The 19,010-nt window shown below is 47.7% G+C and overlaps 1 protein-coding gene across 1 annotated transcript in view; it reads right to left on the bottom strand.

Moving 5' to 3' along the window:
• Kcnj10 (potassium inwardly rectifying channel subfamily J member 10) overlaps positions 1-12,179 on the bottom strand; it is a 29,349-nt gene extending 17,170 nt beyond the window's left edge. Inside the window, exon 1 of the mRNA XM_048356934.1 lies at positions 11,956-12,179. The gene's annotated coding sequence lies outside the window, so the exon portion shown is untranslated. The remainder of the gene's footprint in view (positions 1-11,955) is intronic.
• Positions 12,180-19,010: the final 6,831 nt, after the last annotated feature.

Here is a 19,010-nt window from a genome sequence, read left to right as displayed (position 1 = left end):
GACCCAGTTGGTAAAGGACCCAAGAGGCAGGAGAGAAGGCACTCTCAGCATAGCACTCCAAGGGGAAGTCCCACAGGGGTTACTCTATAGGCTCCCTTCTTCCAAGAAGATCCATCCATCTGTTAGAAAAGGCAGTCTTCTCTAAAGTGATTCTTAACCTCTGTCTTGTTCAACTTTGTGTTTTCTTCTAGTATTTCTAGACTTAAAAGAGCTTATAGGGTTGATGCTCTCTACCACTCTTTCTTTCCTCAGGCCCCCTGTCAAAGTGAATCACACTTAATCCTTGAAGACATCCTGCCTCTGAGCTTCCCTTTGAACTTTTGGGCACTTTGGAGCACTGACTGTCCCTCCTTTAGCCTTGATGCTGGAATCTTTACTCCAGAAATCTTTCCCTTGGGAGGTAGACTCTTTTGAGCTAGAAAAGAGAGAAACAGAAAATGCCAGGCTTAGGTCCCAAACTGCTGTAGAACCAGGCAACAGAAGAACAAAAGCTTCACCGTGGCCTGAATAGTCCTCTTGGGGGGCCTCGTACCACTGGGCCAGTGTGGCCAAGGTAACAAGGATAAGAAGCTGGACAAGAAGGACTAAATAGAAGTGGGGGGAGGAGCACCTCTCGAGCTCCTAGAATGACAGGCAAATCAGAGTCTATTACAATCTGGCTTCTAATCTCTCCAGTTTTGATGTTCTTTATCCTCTATCCCTATCCACCCTTCACACACATTCTCTACTCACCAATCACACCAAACATCTGTTACTTCTGGAACGCACCACACTCCTACAAATAATGGGACCTCATTATTGGAGCGCTCCTCCCATCCCAGTTTACACTCTTCCTTACGGTGTCAGCTTTCTCTGGGAACCCACTATGGGTGCTCTTACCTCCATGTGGGCTGTGCTGTCCCCTGTGTTCCCAATGAAGTACGAACATCCCTGCCCCAGCCTTTCCTGAGTGCCAGGATTGTGCTGATGTTCCATGTATGCACCCTGCCCTCCCCAGGAGGGTGTTTGTTAGCTACGTGGTAGCTCTCGTGTTAAATGGCATGGAAATGAGACTGAAGAGTTCTGTTAGTAGGGGTGACACTGCACGTTGAATCCAGGCCTGCTTCACACAACCTGCACTTGTCCTTTAGCCATTGAATTCTAGGATGTTGGTGCTGGGAGGCCTTTGTGGTCATCCCATTCTATCACCTCATTTTATAGAAGAGGAAACCAAGACCTAGAAAAGTGAGTAATTTTCCCAAGATCACAAGATCACGAGGCTTGCTGGTGGGATATGTCATTTTATATCCGAATGATAACTCTAGTCTTCTTTGTCTTAACTTCTCTCTTTTCTACAAGGTCTGACTCTGGTGTCCCCAAAATACCAGTTGGTGTAGAGCCATCCTTGGAATGTTACCCACGGAGCTCCTCCAGCCCAAGTGCCAACCCAGGATGTGATTGATCCCATCCTCCCATCTAGCTGGTCTCAGGGTCTCCCTTAACACCCGACAGCAGCTGGCCAACAAGAGGAGCAAATGGCAAGGCTCTGGGGGAGGGGAGAGGGCACTGTCAGTGGAGTGTCCTACAGAGGCTGTGAAAATGGATAGGAGAGTTCTGCTACGGTTGGAAATCCCCACCACTCACAGGAGGTCTGGGAATCATAGGAACTATCGCCCAGGCCACCTGGATTTTATTCAGTAGGTGACTAAAGGGGGACTTCTCCTCAGGTGTGTGAGTGATTTCACCTCTTTCTTTTTTCTTTTTTTTTTTTTTTTTTTTGGCCAGTCCTGGGCCTTGAACTCAGGGCCTGAGCACTGTCCCTGGCTTCCTTTTGCTCAAGGCTAGCACTCTGCCACTTGAGCCACAGCACCACTTCTGGCTGTTTTCTGTATATGTGGTGCTGGGGAATCGAACCTAGGGCCTCATGTATACAAGGCAAGCTCTCTTGCCACTAGGCCATATCCCCAGCCCGATTTCACCTCTTTCGATCCCTCTCCTATGCCTGGTGATACCTTGTACTCAGGACATTCTTCCTGTTGTCAAATTTTACCTGCTGTTGCCTAATCAATTTATCTGCACCATTGGTGGGGATGGAGAGCCATGGGTGCCTGTGCCTATGATTCATGTATGGGAGTTATGCCAGCTCCCCTGGCAGGTCCTCTCAATTCCCTTTCCTTCTTGAAGTCATTTTGGTGTGGGTAGGGCAGTCTCTGACCTTCACAGAGAAGTCTCAGGGTGTCAACCCTTACCCTGGGAGACAACCACACTACCCTACCCCAGCTTTCCCTGAAGAAGAGAGGATGGCATCAGGATGGTATGCAATCACTGACTGGAAACAGAGTTAGACTCAGAGGAGAGCTCCTCACTGGCTTCCCTTACAAAATAGCTAACTGCTCCATCTCACCAGAAGGGTTGAAGTCCCACACTGGGCAGACTTCTTTCCCCAGCAGGGGACACTTAGAAAGACATTTGGAGGCAGAAATAGCTGCATCAGAGTATTAGGGCTGGATCGAGTACAAAATATAAATGGACGAAGTGGTTTAAGCAGCAAACAGCATGCGGTAACTAGAGGGGTCATCTAGATAAGCAGTGGGGAGCAGGAATGGATCCTCCAGTTCTTTGTGCAATTCCTATGTAAGGGAAACATGTTGAAAAATGTTGGGTTACAATCGCACTGGAGTGAACCACTCTGAGCCTAACTCTCTGGCCTCCCACAGTTACTACATCTGGGCTCCCGCCTACCTCCCAGCTTCCAGCACACCACTGTTAGGGTCAGTCCCCAGCCTGGATTCCCAGTAGGCCTTTCTTTCATCCCTTTTTAGGGTGTTTGCCCCAGATGGCTAGAAGTTGCCCCAGATTAGAATAGTAGGGGAGGCATAGACAGCCCCCATCTCACCCATGTTTCGGAGGATCTGGATAGGATAGGAACTGGGAAGGCCAGAGCTGGACATCATGAAAGACTTCTAGTCAACAGAAGATTCCAACTCTAAGCCCAGCTGAGAAGGTGGTAGGGTTGCTCTTTGCAGCGACTGCCTGTAGGCAGCAGGAATGGGACTAAGCGTGAGGGGAGGAAATGGAAGGAGGTTTGATTGCCCTGATTTGAGGCAAGGGAAGGGTCAAAAGGATCTTGTGAGGTTCTTTCTAGACTAAGAAGCCCAGTGAAGGTCCTCTAGTCACAACTGCCACCCTACTTCTTCTAGGGGAAGGCAAAGAAAGGTTGACTGGCAAAATTCTTTCAGGGGTAGAGAGACATCCAGAGATAGCTAGTAAAAATAAATAAATAAATAAGAAATAAGAAAACAAATGAAAAACTAGAAGCAAGAGATCTTCCTTCTAGACTATCTTCCTTCTAGAACAGCCAGGAAAGCCCATCTCACCTGTCAGGGCCCCCCTGGGAAAAATGACAACAGTCCCATCTGCCCACAGGACTGTGAGGTTATGCTGGGTTATGCCTGAGTACACTGAGTAAATGCCAAGGACAGCCATCCTGGGCCTGCACTGGGTCGAGGTGGAGTTAGCTATTTATACATCTCTCCATCTGGTGAACTTGACTCAGCTCAGGGGAGGGGGGCGGGTGGGGGTCCTGGCCCACAGAACTCTTCCATGATTTGGGTGGGGGTAGGGGAACTGTGCTCAGAGACTTTGTCTGTGGTTAACGTATAAGCAGGTAGAGTCTGGGGCAGCAGGCCCAGCAGGACATTCCCCGCCCCAGGGCCACATTCTTGAGGTCACAACAAGTGCAAACTTGTTATAACCTGTGTCAGAGCAGCAGAGGGCAGCTGGGGCAGGGAGGGGGATGGTGCCCAGGTACCTGCAGCGGCTGGAGGGAGGCAAAGAGGAAAAGGGTTGGGGTGGCAGGAAGGAGGTATGCAGGTGCCTAAGCTGCTGGTGGATGTTGGGGCGCTGCCCGTCTGTGCGTCTCACTGAGCATATTGTCTGGGCACATCCGCTTGGGCACGGGGGATGCATGTGTGTGGGACTGCATAGATGAGTGTGTGCCTGTGTGTCTCTGCATATATGAGCCCAAGCAAGTCCCTGCAGTGGGAGGAGGAGGGGGCTGGGCAGCCATGGGCCCCAGCGCTGGGCATATGGAAGGAGGTGTGGGCAGGCTATGAGTGCCCCTGCTCTATCTTGGGCCTCTCAGACCTGCATTCCAACTCCCTCCACAGACTGCCCCCGCCTGCTGTGAGCCAGGCCTGTCTCTTCTTATGCCCTCCACAGTCAGCACTGTCAAATGCCCATCTCCTCAGCCTGTCCAGGGAGTGGGGGGGGGGGGTGTCGTTCTACCCATTCCCCCCCTGGCCCTGAGCCTACTCCCCCGTGCTCTCTGGGCCCATGGGACACTAGGCCGGGTGGGGGGTGGGGGGGGAGGCTCTGAAAGCAGGTGACTGTTTGGGGGAGCTCAGGGACAGAGCCCCCATTGTGCCCGCCCCAGAGCCGCCTCAATGGAGCTCTCTGGCACAAAGGGGCTTTGACAATGGGCAGGACATTAGTATGCAGAGCCAGCCCCTCAGCCCTCACCGTCCCACAGCCCAGGGGCGGGAGCTGGGGGCTGCTGGCAACCAGAGAGACAGGGGGTGGGGCAGGGCTGAAGAGTCTTTGGAGATCTTAGCCCTCTGGGGCTCCCCTGGGGGCACTGCCCAGTAGTTGGGGAAGGGAGACTTGACTAAGGGCCTCAAACCTGCCAATTGCCAGAAAATACTTTCTAAAAGGAGAAAGTAACAGGGACAGGAGGGGTGAGGTGGAGGGGGGGGTGGGCTGCAGGAAGCCAGGTCCCTTGGTCCCAGGTGGCACTGGAAGGAAGTGGGTGGGCAATCTGAGTCCATCCACCTCCTACCTCAGTTTGGCCTTCTATTCAAGGGCATTGTATGTAAAAAAGAGCCAAAAGAGAGGGCTAGATAGCAAGGTCTCAGAGTGATCAGGCTTTTGGGGGCAGGGGTGGGATCCGGTCCTTCACAATTCAGAAAGGGCGTGTGTTCAGGGTTTAGGAGGTCTTTGGATTTCAGATTCCTGTGTGCTACCATCTTACAGGCTCTCCACTGCTGCTGTTGTTGTGGGGACTATGGAAGCCACTCCAGAGGAAGCAGTTACAGTGACCTATGAGCTCCTTCAAGCAAGTTGACTAGGGGCAGCAGCCACCCAACTCGAGGGAGTTGGGCCTGAGAGCAAGTGATCTCTTCTGTAGAGTGTGCATCTTCCCCATTCACCTGCTCCCTTCCCACGGTGAGAAGAGGCCTGTCTTCTTCTGCCCAGGAAGCCCCCAGAACACCAGCCTTGCCAAAGACACCATGTCCTGCAGCACAAAGGGAAGAGACCTAAGGAGAGGGGACTTCAGGCCCTGGAGAGATGGGAGAGTGGAGAAGAAGACACCAGCTGACAAGGAGCTTCTGACAGCAGACATGGGTATCACACAGGGCATGGGGATTGCCTAAGCCACAGAGTGGCCCAATCACAGAGTTTCTTTGCCCTAGGCCAGTGAGCCCAGGAAGGAAGGCGAGGTACACTTTATAGAGCTGCCCTCTCTGAGGGAAGACAAAAAAATTCTCCCTGGCTTAAGGATGTCTTTCCAGATTTTTTATCCCTTCTTCTCAATTGCGGTTAAGGTCAAGAAGTCCTTGCTATCTACCCTCATGGTTTCTGGCTGGAATAAATGGGCCCTGGGATTGCTGGGGCTCTGTTTCCTTCACCTCCCTCTCACGCTTTCTCTGTTTGCCCCACATAAAGAATCCGGGGGCACAGGGCTAGGAGTCAGACTCTTAGTTGAGAGCCAACCAGCCGGTTAACTTACCCTGAGACCTTGTGCAAGCCAATTCTCTCTGAGCCCCATGGAAGCATCGCCTGGCATCTCCCTGCCCTCTGGTCATTAAAATGGGCAGTGGATTTAGGGACGAGGCTCTGCAATTTAATAAGCATTTACTTTGTCAAGTACTGTGCTAAGCACTTTCCTTGGGTTAGGACATTCCATTCTTAGCAATTCTAAAGAGTAGGTGCTTTTATAAAGCCTCATTTTATAGAGGAGAAAACAGAACTGCCGAGATGTTGAGAATTTGCCTAAAGTGAAAGAGCTAGTGAATGGTAGAGTTAAAGACTCAAGTTCAAGTAGAACCCAAAGGATGAACTACAGCCCCTGTGGCTCTCCCTAGTGAACACATTCAGACCTGGTAGAAGGAAACCAGCCAAAGAGGACAATGACAGACCCAGGTTTTCTGAAAATGTCTGCAGAGGCTCCTCAAGTGGACAGCTCTCAAACTGCAGCCCGGGGACCCTTGGGAGTTGCTGAGACATTTTTCAGAGTTTTATAAGGTCAAACCTATCTTCATAATTATGTGAATATTACATTCGTTGTTTCACTTTTATTATTTCAAGAATGTTCGTGGAGTTTTCTGGAAGCTAAATCACATACAATATTGCAACATACTGGATACAGTAGCACATAGAAAAGGAAACCAACGTTTTTGCAAAATTAAACTAGACATTAAAAAGATTTGTGGAAATGTAAGATGTAGTCACTGTTAAGCCTCCCATTTTAGAAAATATAGCTATCTTTTATTAAAAATAAGTCATTTGAATTAACAGTCAAAGGGTTCATTGTCATTCTTCAGTGATTGTTTTAATTCTCCTGGGTTCTTTTTTTCTTCTCTCTCCCTTTTTGGTAATAGAAGGGTTTGAACTCAGAACCTAGTGCTTACAAAGCAAGTATTCTGCCACTTGAGCCATGCACCTAGCCCTTTGTGCTTTACTTATTTTTCCAGCTTCTTGCCTGGGTTAGACATCTGACACCACAACTAGCCTGTTTGTTGATATAGGGTCTTGCCAACATTTTTTGCCCAGGCTGGCTTCAAACCACAAACCTCCTGATCTCTACCTCTCAAATAGCTGGGATGATGGACACAAGCTACTGTGCCCAATGTTCCTCAGGGTTCATTCCCAGCACCCTTAATAGGGACAGATAAACACTCACACAAAGCTCTGGAGCCTTTGATCATTTTTATGTGTGAAGGGGTCCTGTGATCAATAAGTTTGAGAGCCACTGCTCTAGCGAATATAGCGCACTTTCATCTTACCAACTGCCATGTCTTTTCTGTCATAGAGTCAGCTAGGGGAGAGACATGGGGCAAAAACATATACCTAGGTTTAAAAGTTGGGATTGGGAACAGGGGTAGGTAGAGGCCTACTTACACTAAGGGGCCAGGCCTATACTCAATTTATAAGGTGTCCTCACATCTCCTACCTTGTAAACAACAGCTCGGAGATATGTGCAAGAGAGTCTGGGAACTATCCCAGACTGGAGTCTGACCTCTACCCCCTAGTTCCACTCTAAACATTGAAAAGCCTATATAAGGCTGGAATCCGACCTCCCAGGTAAGGGGAGAAGGGCTCTATGGAGCCTGGATACTCACATTGTTTTGTTTGGGCAACAATGCTTAAGGGATTGGAGTTTGGGTGGGGTCCTAGTGCTTGGGTTAAGCTATATATACAGGATGGTATGGTTGACAGGAGAAGGCTGTATTTAAGTCATATCCATGTCCCACTGCAGGATACCCACATGAGCCTCTAAAGCCAGGGACCGCTCCCACATAAGCAAGCACAAAGGTTTCTGGCCTTTCTGGAGTGAAGATTGACAACAGCCACTTTGCATCCTAGAATCCAAGCCCTTTGCTGAGTGTCAGGGGTCCAGGGACAGAAGAAATACTTTTGCTTCATGGAGACCCTAACCTGACAGAGCTATAAGCCCTGCCCTAGAGGATTCCCTAGGCTAATGAGGGAGACAGGATGCCCTTCTGACATCCCCACCTTCTATAAGGGGGTAAAAAGCAAGACAGTAGGGCAGGGACAGAAACAGAAGGACAGCAATTTGCAAAGGGTGGAGCTTAGAACGGCCTATCAGAGGGCCCAGAGTGGGAGAAAAAGTCTAGCTCAGAGACTGACAGCCCTCAGATGCAATCTCCCTGAATGGGATCTGACAAAACATCCCCAAGAGATGGGGTGCTGAAGGTAGTGATTGGGACATTTTTATCTGATGAGAACTGGAGTGTCTAGGTAGGGAGGGGACAAGATAGAATATGTGCTTCATGACAGTTCTAGCAAGGGTTCCAGAGTGGAGCTGAGAGACAGAATCAAGGAGAACGGGAATGGAGCTAGGGTAAAAAGGCTCAAGGGATAGACAGGCTGATTCAAGGACAGAAGAGTAGGATATGTAAACATCAGAGAAGTTGGGACAAAGCTGAGCAGGAGTGGACGGGCAGGATGAGGAAAAAAGAGCAGAGCCAGGCAGAGATCATGGGAAAGCAAAGGTAGGTGATGAGGGGACAGGATGTAGCTGGTGTCCTTGTTTGAAACAGAGATGTTGCTGAGAATGGAGGGAAATTTCAGGGGACACTTAATGGCACAGTTCACACCTTATTAACCCTGGCTTGAAGATTGCACATCTTCTTGGCAAAAAAAAACACCTTATAAGCCTGTGGTTGTGGAGACCCAATGTTACAAGACAGCCAGCCTTTTGGGATAACACAGAAACCTCCTCTTAAACTACTTGATCATTTTTCTACCTTTGCAAATGCCATAAAGATGAAGGACAGAGAATTAGAACAGAATTACCAGTGGGGGTGGGGGGTGGGAAACGCCATGGAGGAGTGGGATAAGTCAAAGCCAAGAAAGGTAACAGTAGAGTCAAAGAGGCCTGAGAACACTGACAGCCAACTGTACTTTTTACATGCTAAACACCTTTTAAGCCCTTTCCAAATATTGACTCTTTTAATCCTCACAACTATTACTAACCCTGTTAGCACCATGGTAAGGATGAAAAGCTATTAAGTTAGACCAGGATTTTAAACCCAGGAAGTCGAGGGGAAGGCTCTCCTCAGAAGCCTTAATGGTGGGCTTGTTTGTGTGAATAGTAGGAGTATTTTCTGTGTGTGTGTGTGTGTGTGTGTGTGTGTGTGTGTGTGTGTGTGTGTATGCGTTCTCTCAGAAGTCTCTATCCCTTCTTTCCCAATCTTCATTTCAAATGTCTTTTCATCTATGGGGTGTGCTTCCTGAAATTGAAGCTATATTCTCTCTCAACCCTTCCTTTAGGTCTTCTGCCCCTGGAAGAGCTGCAGTAGGGCCATGTACGCCAGCTCCTGTCTTACTTAGACCTTCTTGGAGGCCTGACATGCTCATTCAGTCCCCACTGCTCCAGCTACCACCAGCAAGGCTACACAGTTCCATTCTGACTTCTCCCCCACATTCCAGAGCCAACCCCTCCCTTCCCCACCACCTCAAATCCAGGCTCCAGGCTGGCAGACACCCACAGGAGGGTTGCTCCCACAATTTCTTTCTTTGCCCTTTCAAGGTTCTCCAGGGGGAGGGGTGGTGAGGGCCCACCCAGGATGGATTTTTCTCCATGAAGAATGGTGATAACACAGATACTAAACTCATATAAAAAAAAAAAAAAGCACTGATCTCAACATAGGAGAGGGAAAGACTGAGGGAGGGACACAGCAGACTGCAAATGCTCCCATTCCCCAGAGCCTTCCCAGCCAACCTCTCTTCACTGGGTGCTGAAACATTTGAATTCCAAATGTTTCCCTTGGCTCTAATCTTTTTGCAGTTTCATCTCAACATTCCGCCTTGTGTTATCCCTCCTCTCTGTCCCCTTCCAGGGCCTCACTACTGTCTTGGAGAGCTTGGGACAGTGGCACTGACCAGTCAGGCAAGAGAAGAATCTAGGCCGGGGAGGGAGGGAGAGTGGAGATTTTTGATTCTGTTCTAAATAAACTTAGGAGGAACACTTGAGGGCTCTATTGCCCAAAGTGTCTGTCCTTCCTCACCAAAGCTAAGGTCTATTTTATATGAGAAACCCAACCTTTTGCTAGGAGACCCAGGTATCTTCTTGGAGGAAATGGGTCTTTCTGCATAACCCACCCCAAGACTCCTAAATCTTAGTCCACCAATACCTGAATAACTCCAGTGAATTCATCCAAGCCCACCCAGAACCAAGCATCCCAGCCTTCTGGTCCCTAAGGAGGACAAGCCAAACAAGGTCCCTGGGGCTTTTGCCAGCCACTTCCCTTCTAAGCCAAGCCAACAAAGCTAGAGCTGTAAATGAGCTCATGTAGAGTGGCACAGGTGGGGGGCCACACAGAGGAGGTGTGGGATGCTTCTAATTCCTGCACAGAGACATATGCGCCCAAAGGCTGGATGTGGGGCTGGTGCTGAGGAGACATGGGGTTTTTCCTTTGAGTAGGAAGGAGATATGGGAATCTGTATTAAAGCTGCAGAAGAAATGGGACCATAACCCTGCCCCCCCAAACTGCCCCAGTCCCCCCCCCCCAGTAGAGTCATTGCCATTTGATATCCGCTGAGACAACTTGGCTGCTCTGGGTTCTGGGTGGGGGCTGGGGGAGATGGTTCAGAAAACAGCAGTTCCTTTCAGGACCCAGGTTGGCAAGAGCTTTCGGAGGCTGGACTGGCCCAGATCACCCCTAACTCCCCCTCCTTCCCTCCCTCCCTTGCCACCACCACCAAAGGACTGGGGCAATGGGAGGGGGGGAAGGAGTTGGCACTGCCTGGGCCATGCCTACTGCTTCCACAGTCCTGGACCCTCTCCCTGGCATGAAGCCTTCCCTCCCCTCTCACCACCCTTTCTTCCTCCCTGAAGAACCAGCTATGCACCAGGACACCTGGTTCCCTCTAGACTTGGGCCCCCATCCCCAGTCTACATCCCAGGAAATTAAGAATCCTACTGTTAGGCACAGATTGGCGCCCATCATTATGCAAGGAACATGTTCAAAAGTCCTCCGAGATCAAGGAGAGGGTTTCAGGATAAAACTAAACTGAACTCATTGGTGGCTTTCCCAGCACACACTCCATGCCCCTTCAACATCTAAACAGGAAGGCACCAAGTCTTCCATCCTCCTCCTCATCATCATCAAACATCATCATCATCATCATCGTCATCTCCCTCCCACCCAGATTACCTAAAACAGTTCTGATGGAGAGGAAAAATCCAAACACCACATCAAGGACATGCAGGCCAGAAATCTTTAGTTAGTATTTGTAGCCATACACAACTTGATCAGGCCCCCAGCTCCAGCTTCCTTTTGGGTCCAAATGTACCATTGGCTTCTACTCTGCCTCAACCTGCCTGGGGGCTTCCTTTACAGGAATGAAATCTCAAGAGCACTGAGGCTCCACCCCCGCCATCCCCCAGTTTTGTCCTTCTTATGCCCATCCTGGGGTTCTATTCTTCCCCCCCCCCAAATCAGGAAGTTCCAACCTTCATCTCTCCTAACACAGGTGCCCTTGGTTAGTTTCTGATGGAGAGAGGGATGGAACAGGAAGAGCATCCCGGTTTGGAGGAGAAATATACAGATCATAATCCACCCTCCCACTCCAGAAGGATTCACCTGTTTGAAGGAGAGAGGTGGGGGGCAGAGGAGAAGGGTGGGGTATCTTGAAGCAGGCGTCCAGGGGGAATGAAAGGAAGAGACTGAGGGGGGGGGGGTTCCCAGGCACTCCAGGCTCTGTCTCTCCCTAATCTAACTTGTTATGTGTTCGCTCCCCGCGTGACCAGTGTCACTATCTGAGTGTCACTGAATGTCACTGAATGGTGGGGGCGGGGGAGCTGTCTGCTGGGAGGAGGGGGCAATCAATGCCTGCGTGGTGGCTGCATGGGTATGTGTGGTGGTCGCTGTAGAAACCGATGCAACTGCAGGTCTGCTTCTCCTCCCCCCACCAAGGGGCGGGGGGGGGCAGCAGGAAAACCCCTTTCCTGGATTAAAAGGCTGAGGTGACCATCCTAGAGGGAGTGAACCCTCCATGGAGAGCTCTTTCTGGAAGGCTCTGTTTGGGATTGGCCATGGCAGAAGGAAGGGACTCAATCAGTAGGGAGTAAGGGGTTCGGGATTCGGGGACCCCAATGTCTTTGGAGAGCTAAGGGGACAGGACCCCGGCCAGGGCGGCAGCACTCCTTCTTCGGGGCCAGGGTCTTACCTTGGGTCCGAGGCGGAGTGGCCCCTTGGATGAGCCGCAGGGCAGCGGGACCGATGCACCGACGGGGCGGGCAAGAGTGAGGAGAGGAGCTCTGTGACGGGCAGAGCCAGGACTCTTAAACCCGAATCTGGGATCAGATAAGGGCTTGTCCGGGGCCGGGGCCGGGGTCGGGCCGGCCGGGGGCAGAGCTGGGCCGGGCCGGGCCGCCCCCTCCCTCCGCAGCACCAGAGCCAAACTTTGTGTGAATGGAGGGGCCCGGAGGGGGGAGGGGGGCGGGCGGACGGGGGCGGGGGGGGGGGATCCGGAGTGACCAATGGGAGAGTGGAGCGCCAAGCCCTAGCGGTCGGGATTGGAGGGTTTTGGACAGGGGGGCGTGGCGTAGTGGGCAAGGAAGGGGAGACCCAGACAGATGGAGGCGCAGAAACACCCAAAGACAGAGACCCAGACGGAGTCTAGGGAGAAAGAGAGATGAAGAGGCGATACGTGGTGCGATGGAAGCCGAGCTGGCAGCATGACAGGGGAAGAAAGAAAGAAAGAAGAAAGGCGGTGGTATCCAGAGTGGAGCAACCAGAGAGGGAGCGGCGAGGGCGGGGCTGGGGCCCAGTTAATGAAGTGGAAATGAATTCAGAACAGTTCCACTGGCCCTGCGGGCTGCCCGCTCCTGCAAGTGAGATTGGGCAGACCAGGCCTGGTCTCTGGGGTATGGGACTCGTTCAGGAGTATTTCCCTGGTCTTCACCGTTTGCTAAGTAATGCTGGGTGGGAAATCCTCAGAACGTCACCCCCCCCCCCCCCAATAGAGGCTTCCTGTGGCAAGGAAACAGAAGGCTGAAACTGGCAGCCAAGTGTAGCAGACACTGAAGTCTTGCAGAAAGGGGAAAGGTCACTCCACTGAGAGGGCTCCCAGCAGAGGTGGGAGGAAAGAAATGATACCTGCTAAGGGTCCCAAAGGATGTAGAGGATTCAGGTACTAGGAGATGACAGGACAGACACTTGAGGCAGAGGAACCAAGTAAGTGGAGTTCCCAGAGGACATGAAAATGTAATTCTGCTTGGGACTTTGCCTCAAACTGTTCCCACTAACTACAGAGAGGATGTCCCAACCTTTTCATCACCAAAGACTTCTTTCATTATCTCAACACACGTTTTGATAGATTTTTTTTTTATCCACACTCTCCACCCTTGGTATTTATTACAGAAGAAAATAATGATTTCTCCATGTTCATTATCACACACACTTAACTGCAAATCAATATCCAGTGCTACGGTGTGGAGCATGGATAAAAAAGAAATTAGAGCAAATAACCTAGAAAGCTTACCTTCTAAAGACTATATAAGTTAAAAAGTACTTTTCATAAAGCCCTCATTGAAGCTAGGATGTTGCTGATGGTAGGGCATTTGCCTACTTTGCACCAGGCCTTGGATTCAATCCCTACACACACACACACACACACACACACACACACCACAGAGCCATCATTAAGGAATACAGAATGACTAAACTAAAGGTTAGGTCCCTCAGACATAGATGTGAAAGGAAAAGACCTATACTAAATAGAGTAGTTCTGCTGCCATTCTAGAATTTCTATAAGCAATAGAAAGCAGTTGAGAGAGATTGGCAATGGCGATAAAACCATGCATAAGGTTAGGAAGTGTAGTCTGGAGGTAGGCAAGCCAGTATGAGGAAAATGGAAACTATATGCAAGTAGAATATATAGAAAGTAATTTCAATAATGTACACAGTAATTGAAATAAGTAATTGTTATAATCAATATAGTAATAGTGAAAGGTGGAACAAAGAAAACAGACTGGAGTACAAAAGAGACAAAAGAAAACAATTTAGGGGCTGACTTGTCATGATGAACAAGGAAGGAGGCTTCAGAGATCACACAGGGCCTGAAATCTAGCAGTCCAGTAAACTATGAAATCATTAGTGGGAGGAGCTAAACTGGTAACGGGACTAAAGTGAGGCAAGAAATTGATGGGTTCAGAGCTGGGAGGTGTAGAGAGGAGTCAGAGGGAAGCAAGGCGATTACTGCTGCCAAGACAGGGTGGATGAAAACTATGCCAACAAAGATGGTGCATAATGGACAGCTAACCTAGACAGAGAATGAGAAAGGCTTGCATTTAGAGGACAAGGAGAGGGACCCCACCCCCCTCAAAGAGTGACAGAGAATCCACCATCCAGGCAGAAAGGAGACAGAGCATGGGAAGTCACAAAAGCCAAACAAGAAATGGGGAGCTTGTAACAATGTCAGTGGATGCAAAGAGAGGAAGCATTGGGTTTGACAATAAGAAAGTCACTAGTGATATTCAAGACCAGTTTCAAGAAAGTGACCATGAATTCCAGAACTCAAAACATTAACGATGCATGGGAAATAAAAGAACTTGTACCTACAAAAAAAAATAAATAAAGTGACCATAGTGGAAACTAGATTACAAAGAACAATTATTAAAAAGTGAGAAGGGTAGCCTATACTTCACACTAGCAAGTATATGCTGCCCTTTCAAGAACTTTACTAAGAAAAGAGAGAGCACATAGAAGTTAAAATAATGTACTAGAGGGCTGGGAATATGGCCTAATGGCAAGAGTGCTTGCCTCATATACATGAGGCCCTGGGTTCGATTCCTCAGCACCACATATACAGAACATGTCCAGAAGTGGCGCTGTGGCTCAAGTGGTAGAGTAGGCTAGCCTTGAGCAAAAGGAAGCCAGGGACAGTGCTCAGGCCCTGAGTTCACGGCCTAGGACTGGCCAAAAATAAATAAATAAATAAATAAATAAATAATGTACTAGAAACTACCTTTCCACTTTTCTTCAAACTCCCAATAACCTCTGTTCCTACATGAACAGAAATTCAGGGCTACGGTGAAATGGTTTAAAGACCATCCTGCAGGGCTGCCATACCAGCTTTAACTTTAAAAAATCAAAGAAATATTTTACTACACAGTAATCAACAAACTTAAAGTGACATCGTTTAGAATGTGCAAACTGTTTTCTTACCCTAAGTTTTCTTTCCTCTACTTTGTTTATAAAATATACAGTAAGATTATGTGAGTACCTAAGTAGATCAGAAGACAGCCCAGGGGCATTTCATTACACAGAGCATAAGCATGTCTACCTGCCAATTCTTCAGCGTGGAGTTAACACCTGCACTCATTCTAGAAACTACTCAAGTTGGTTGATAATTTTCACTTGCAGGATTTTTCCCTAAGGGCAACAGAATATTAAGGTAGTCATTCACATTGTAATTGCAGACTCTGAATATAAGCTTCATTGAAAAGATAAAAAAAGTAAGTTCATTGAAAAGATTTAAAAGATAAAGTGGGTTTGTGTGACAACAAAATACAACTGTCCAAAGAGAGCAAGCAGAATGAAAACCCAGAATCCTGGGTCTTTATTATACACTCTTGGAGTCATTAATACCCATGCCAAGCAAATAATACTATTGCACTGTTTTATCACAAAAAAAGTAAGTTTAGTTAAGTGGCCCCAAATGTGACAGTCCAAGCAATGTGTAAATGATGAAAATGTTACACTAAAATCCACATGGTTCCTTTCAAGAGCTTGAAGGAAACAGGAAAAGGATATCAAAAGGATCTCTATGGGCCCACAGTCTAGGCATTCAAAGCTTGAGAGCACTTAAAGGATCTGGTCAAACTCCGGTATAAAATGAAGAATAGATGAGAAGAAAAAAAACTATGATAGTTTGTGGAATAATTAATAGTCACTTATATATCTATTATTTTTCAAAAAAAACATCCAAGCATTTAGCTTCAACTACTCCCCATGAGTCAATACATGCAGTCACCTGCATATCCATTTCAAACTCAACACATCCAAAATAGAACATGTCATCTCGCTCCCAGGGGTACTCAAGTATGAGCAAGACAGGTTATGACCATGAAAGACAGATCAATGATAGATATCATATACAAATATGAACTTATACATAGATGAATATAGTACAATGAAACCCACAAAATGCTGTTTTAAAAGGGGAGAGAAAGGAGGATAGTTAAAGGGATGTAATAAGAGGGGATAAACTTGTTCAAAGTACAATGTATTCATCTATGGAATTACAACAATAAAACCCTTTGTGCTATTAATGTATGCCAATAAAAAAAAGAGTGTCCCTCTTTATTCATTCTCTGCCATACTACCATCATCCAACTGGAAACTCAGCAGCCATCCTAGACAAGTCTCCCTTGTCCAATCATACACCTACTTTCTAAACCACCTTCATACTGCCCCCCCCCCTTCCGCTCTACCCTATTATCATTGCTATGGTCCAAGATATCATCACCCCTCACCAGAGTTACTACAGCAGCTTCCTCACTGGTCTTTCATGCCTTCTCCACTCTAATAACTGTTCAGATCTCATTAGATGTCAATAGTGTATATCTCTTACAAAAGCAAACCTGATCTTGTCACTTCCCAGTTTAAAAACCTTCAGTCACTGCCAATTGCCTATAAATATAAAACTCAAGCTCCTTACCATGGAACAGGGAGAAGGCCATGGATGGCCCTGTCTCCTTCCACTGAGACTACACTGCCAAACCTACAGCCACTCCTCCTCAACACCCATGGGTCAGTCTTACATTTGTGTTTTCTTTCTGTAAGTTTGCACTTTGTCTCTTACACGGCATCTCTGATTGCTAGTCAAACCTCTGTTTCCAACCCTACACAGTTTTTGGAGCTTCCACTTCCATGATTCTGGTCATCTACAGGGGATTTCCACTCTACCACCTGACTAGCCTCAAACTGAACTCAGCATCTTCCTCCCAAGGCTGGAAGAGCTCATGACTTCCTTACTTCTGTGTTACTCTTGGTCAAGAGGACTAAGAAACTAAAACCAAACTTTAATCTTCATCTTTACCCAATATCGTATTCCCTGGCTTGTTGGCCGATGAAGCCATCACATTTTGTTAGGTCTCCTGTAGTTATATCTTTCCAGAATGTTTTTTTTTTCCATTTCCATGGCTTCTACCAAGATAGGGATGATAACAGTCAGCGGAGGACCTGACCACCCTTCCTCCTGACCCTCCATCTCAAGGAAGAAGCAAACTGTTTTCATTAAATCAATCCCTGGAGCCCAAACCCTACACAAATGCTCCACTCAACACTTGAGATAAGAGACGAGAAGAATCTATGAGCAGGAGTAAGAAGGAGATAGATACCTTGAAGGAAAAGTCTCTGGAGAAGTTCCTTCCAAATGGTTTTTACCTTTTTTGTAGAGCAGAAGAGTCATCTCAGGGTGGAATGAGTGGGAATGGCAATTATAAAAAGTTTAGACATTCTAGAACAGGGAGTGAGGCCAGCTTCCACAGAACTGTCGTGTTCATGTTCTAATCTTACAAGAGGATATTAAATCGAGTTTTCATTCTTAAATTATGTTTTATAACACACACATATCCATCATCTATAGTCTTCTGCACAATGTCAAGGTGTGTGTGTGTGTGTGTGTGTGTGTGTGTGTGTGTGTGTGTGTGTGTGTGGACGGGGCACTCCCAGCTTTTTTGCTCAGGGTTGGTGCTCTACTAATTCAGGCACAGCTCTACCTCTGGCTTTTTGATAATCAATTGAAGATCAAGTGTCTCACATCAAGTGTTTCTACATTGGCTGGCTTTGAACTATGATCCTCAGATCTTAGCCTCCTAAGTAGCTCGGGTTTCAAATGTGAGTCACTGGCACTAAACAGTTTTTATTTTTATTTTGTGAAATGTCTTTCTTTCTGTCTTTTTCTTTTTGATAGTTTAGGCTCAGGGCTTTACAAGTGATGATCTCTGTGTGTTTGCTTGCTTTTATTTATTTATTTTTTGGTAGTACTGGAGTTTGAACTAAGAACCTTGCTCTACCCCTTGAGCCATTCCATTGGCATCAGCTCTTAATTTTTAGGGTTTTGGTTTTGGTTCCTGTTTTGTTTTGTTTTCCAAAAGAGAACATCTAGAAGAGTCAATAGGAACCAAATAAGTCATCGGGGATATGAGCTCCGGAAGTTAGTATCTGTATTTTCTGGGCACAGTAAACCTCAAGATGGGAAAATGAGGTACTGGGAAGTTAGGGGCTTGCCTGCAGTAGTGGTATAAAAAGTGTCAGATCAGGATTCCAACCCTTGAGGCTGAAGCTTATCACAAAGGATACTACAAGAGATTTGCGTGATTTAAGCAAAATCTTAGTTTGCAACTAGAGGTTATGATGGCCACATGCTGAGTTTAAATTACCCCTCGAGTCGTGATGTCCAGTGTCTACCACACAACGTGAGAGGAGTCCTCTTTGAGGACCTGCCTCACTTCTCTCATGTAGCATCTCATGTCTTCCTTATCTTCACTCATTGCTACTTTCAGATTTGTTCTTCTCAGCTTCCATTCGCATCTCTTTTGTTATCTAGTTTCTAATAAGATGGTCCCCTCCGAGTAAAGAAGGGGCCCAAGGATCAGGAGTCTGTGGCCGCAGGCGAAGCCACAGAGGGCAGCACTGGGAGAGATTTTCTCTGGGAAAAGCACATATAGACAGGGAACCTGGGAGGTTCCAGGCTGAGAGGCCTGACAGGGCCTCGGAACAGGCCACACTGAACAAGTCAAGAAAACTGGTTGGAGAGCAAAGGCACAGTTACGGCTCAGCACAAGATTCTAGGGAACATGTTGTTGCTCAGGCCCTGTGGTGCTTAACACATTCCATTCATGGAAGATCTCCTTGTGGCAGGATGACAGGCCACAGAGGTAAGGTCTAAGAGAGGAATGGAGCTACACCCCCACCTCCAGTCACCAACACATCACTGTTTAGGTAGACTACCTCTTTTAAGTACTTGAAATACACACAAAACCACATTTATAAGACGTAAGTTAGAGAATGCTTGATTATAGAAGGAAGAGAAACAAAGAAAGAAAGAAAGAAAGAAAGAAAGAAAGAAAGAAAGAAAGAAAGAAAGAAAGAAAGAAAGAAAGAAAGAAAGAAAGAAGAGAAGAGGGAAAGAGGGAGGGAGGGAGGGAGGGAGGGAGGGAGGGAGGGAGGGAGGGAGAGGGAAGGAGAAGGAAGGAGGGAGAGAAGGAGGGA

Source organism: Perognathus longimembris, chromosome 11 (genome assembly GCF_023159225.1).
Source record: "Perognathus longimembris pacificus isolate PPM17 chromosome 11, ASM2315922v1, whole genome shotgun sequence".
Taxonomy (NCBI): Eukaryota; Metazoa; Chordata; class Mammalia; order Rodentia; family Heteromyidae; genus Perognathus; species Perognathus longimembris.
Note: the sequence above shows the minus strand (reverse complement) of the source record. Positions and strands in the feature narration are given on the sequence as shown.